This window comes from Rhipicephalus sanguineus, chromosome 10 (assembly GCF_013339695.2).
Source record: "Rhipicephalus sanguineus isolate Rsan-2018 chromosome 10, BIME_Rsan_1.4, whole genome shotgun sequence".
NCBI classification, from domain to species: domain Eukaryota; kingdom Metazoa; phylum Arthropoda; class Arachnida; order Ixodida; family Ixodidae; genus Rhipicephalus; species Rhipicephalus sanguineus.
The window spans coordinates 104,648,141-104,651,896 of record NC_051185.1 but is presented as its reverse complement, the minus strand read 5'-3'; positions in this window follow the sequence as shown (position 1 = coordinate 104,651,896).

Sequence of the window (3,756 nt, the reverse complement as noted above, 5' to 3'; positions counted from 1 at the left end):
GGTTTATTGGCAAAGAATATGGCAAGAACAAGCAGCGGTCAGCAGCGTTCGGCCAAGCGCAGAAACCACGAGCTCATGCCGACGGTGATGCCGCTCAGGCGCAGAGCAATGCCGCTGAGGCCACTCTTCTTCTTTACAATTGCCCTCCGCAGAAAAAGGCGCCATCCTGGCGGCTTAGGGTGAGGACACAACAATTGGGTCGTAGTACGGCTTAATACGAGAGACGTGGACCAGTTCGCGGCCCCGATAGCGTAGATCTGTCTATGGTGTGATGGGCTCCACGAGGTAATTGACGGAGGACGTTTGCTCTACAACGCGGTAGGGTCCGAGGTATTTGGCAACGAGTTTTGCGGAGCGGCCGGGTGCGGTAGCGGGTACCCGAAGCCATACCAAAGAGCCAGGGGGAAAAGTTGGTGCCGAACGGTCTCCAGGTTGACGGGATTGCTGCTGCCACTGGTCCTCGGTAGAAAAGGAGCGGGCAAGCTGGCGGCATTCTTCAGCATGTCGGGCAGCTTCGGACAGGGGGGTACTTTCGGACTCGTCAGGTTTATATGGAAGAATGGTGTCAATCGTATTGGACGGTTCTCGTCCGTATAGAAGAAAGTACGGAGAAAATCCAGTAGTAGCTTGTGCCGCAGTATTGTAAGCGTAGGTGACGAAAGGGAGAACTTGGTCCCAATTTGAATGATCAGAGGCGACGTACATTGATAGCATATCGCCAAGAGTACGGTTGAAGCGCTCTGTCATGCCGTTCGTTTGCGGATGATACGCTGTACTTGTGCGGTGCACGATTCGGCATTCGTCAAGTAGGGCCTTCAAAGCGTCGGCAAGGAAGGCACGCCCTCCATCGCTTAGGAGCTCGCGAGGGGCGCCATGTCGCAGAACGAAATGTCGCAACAGAAACGTGGCAACGTCACGGGCTGTGGCAGTCGGCAGTGCGGCTGTTTCGGCATTGCGCCTCAGATGATCTACCGCAACGATAATCCAGCGGTTACCTGCTAGAGTTGATGGCAGAGGTCCGTATATGTCAATGCCAACACGGTCAAAGGGTCGACTAGGGCAGGGAAGAGGTTGTGCCGGATAGACTTGTCCGGCAGGTAACTTTCGTCGTTGGCACTCAGCACACGAGCGAATGAACTTCCGTACGTAGTTATACATGCCGCGCCAATAAAATCGGAGTCGAAGCCTAGCGTATGTCTTAAAGAGGCCCGCATGCGCGCACTGTGGGTCCGCGTGGAAAGCATCGCATATAACAGCACGGAGGTGGCGGGGTATCACAAGAAGTCACTTGCGATCGTCGGAAAGGTGGTTGCGTCGATAAAGAAGGTCATCCCGAATGCAAAAGTTGGTAGCCTGGCGACGGAGAGCACGAAACGGCGAAGAGGTGACGGGATCAGAAAGGATGCCAATGAGGGCACTGATCCAGGGATCCTTCCGTTGCTCCGCCGTCATGTTGCGTAGGGCGTGAAATACCAGTGCAGGCTCAAGGACAGATAGGCAAGCACCGTCATCCGATACCGGTGAGCGAGAAAGGGCGTCAGCGTCCCTGTGCTTGCGACCGGATCTGTAAATAACGCGGATGTCGTACTCCTGAAGTTTGAGGGCCCAGCGAGCAAGTCGTCCAGAGGGGTCCTTAAGAGTGGATAGCCAACAAAGGGCGTAGTGGTCAGTGACGACGTCAAATGCCTGACCATACAGGTAAGGGCGGAATTTTCCAAGGGCCCAAATAATGGCTAAACACTCTTTCTCGGTAACTGAGTAGTTAGCCTCGGCTTTCGTCAGAGTTCGGCTCGCGTAGGCGACGACATATTCATGAAACCCTGTTTTTCGTTGCGCGAGCACAGCGCCAAGTCCGACGCCGCTGGCATCAGTGTGGACCTCCGTCGGAGCGGTAGGATCGAAGTGGCGGAGGATGGGCGGCGAAGTTAGCAGACGGCGTAATTTGGTGAAGGCGTCGTCGCAGGCTGGTGACCAAGTGGAAAGGTCCTTGTCGCCGCTAAGTAGGTCTGTCAGGGGCGCACATATGGAGGCGAAATTTCGAATGAAGCGTCTGAAGTACGACGACAAGCCGACAAAGCTTCGAAGCTCCTTGAGGTTCTTCGGTTTAGGAAAATCGGCGACTGCGCGAAGCTTGGCTGGGTCTGGAAGGATGCCATCCCGAGATACGACGTGTCCAAGAATGGTGAGCTGTCGGGCGCCGAAACGACACTTCTTTAGGTTGAGCTGAAGTCCTGCGTCAGTGAGGCATGTGAGAACGCGCTCGAGACGACTTAAATGGGTGTTGAAATCGGCGGAAAAGACAACTATGTCGTCGAGGTAGAATAAACAGAAGTTCCACTTGAGGCCTCGTAAAATAGTGTCCATCATCCTCTCAAAAGTGGCTGGGGCATTGCATAGGCCAAAAGGCATGACAGTAAATTCGTATAATCCGTCAGATGTGACAAATGCTGTTTTCGCGCGATCAGATGCTTCCATGGGAACTTGCCAGTACCCAGATCGCAAATCCAGCGAAGAAAAGTATTCCGCTCCCTGCAGACAGTCGAGGGCGTCGTCGATTCGCGGTAACGGATAAACGTCCTTCCGGGTGATCTTGTTTAAACGTCGGTAGTCGACACAGAAGCGAATGGAACCATCCTTCTTCATAACAAGAACGACCGGTGACGCCCAAGGACTGTTGGAAGGTTGCACAATACCTCGCTGGAGCATGTCAGCAACCTGATCGTCAATAACAGGGCACTCCGACGCCGAGACTCGATAGGGACGTTGCCGTAGAGGCGCATGGCCTCCTGTGTCAATCGTGTGAGAAATGGTCGATGTGCGACCGAGACCAGAAGCATGGCTGTCAAAAGAAGCGCGAAACTTCTGCAGTAGGGTGATCAGCTGGCTTCGTTCTGAAGAAGACGTTGCGGCATCGATGGAGCGATGGAAAGCGTCAAGGAGTGGCTGATCAACAGCAGTGTCAGAAGTGAGTGCGCTGATGTCCGTAGAAACTGAAGTAGCCGGAGCGTGAAAAATATAAACGGTGCCGGTCGGCTGTACGCAACCAAGGCATTCACCATGGAACAAATGTAAGGGCCACGCCAGTGTGTTGTGAACGAGCGTCTTCGTGACGCCACTGTGGAGAGTAAGGAGAGCGACGGGCAGTGGAGAACACTTGCGGTGAATGAAGAGGTCAGAGGGCGTAAAGAGAACGTCGCCATCTGAAATAGCGGCGCACGACACAGGCACAAGCATGGAAGAACTCGGGGGAATGGTCGTGTCGTCGGATACGCACAGTTTATAACACGGAAGGGGGGTTTCGATAGCATCAACGTCTGGAAGAGCAGAAAGCTCGAGTGCGGCGCGATAGCAGTCAATGACGGCGTTATTATTCGCAAGGAAGTCCCAGCCTAATATAACGTCATGGGAACACGAGTGCAGCACAACAAATTCCAATGTATACACAAGTCCTTGGATGACGACTCGTGAGGTGCAGGCCGCGAGAGGTGTTATGCTTTGCGCGTTCGCCGTTCGAAGCGACAGGTCGGATAATGGCGCCAGAACTTTTCGCAGTTCGCGGCACAGCTGGGCGGAAATTACGGATACAGCGGCGCCTGTGTCGACAAGTGCCATGACGACGGTACCATCGACAGACACTTCAATTACGTTGGCTGGAGAGGGGCGAGGACTTGTGCATGGCGAAGGGGACGCAGTTCGTGCCTCGGGAACTGCGGCCATCAGTTTTCCTGCTTGTTGGGTCCGGTGCGTCGACGCATC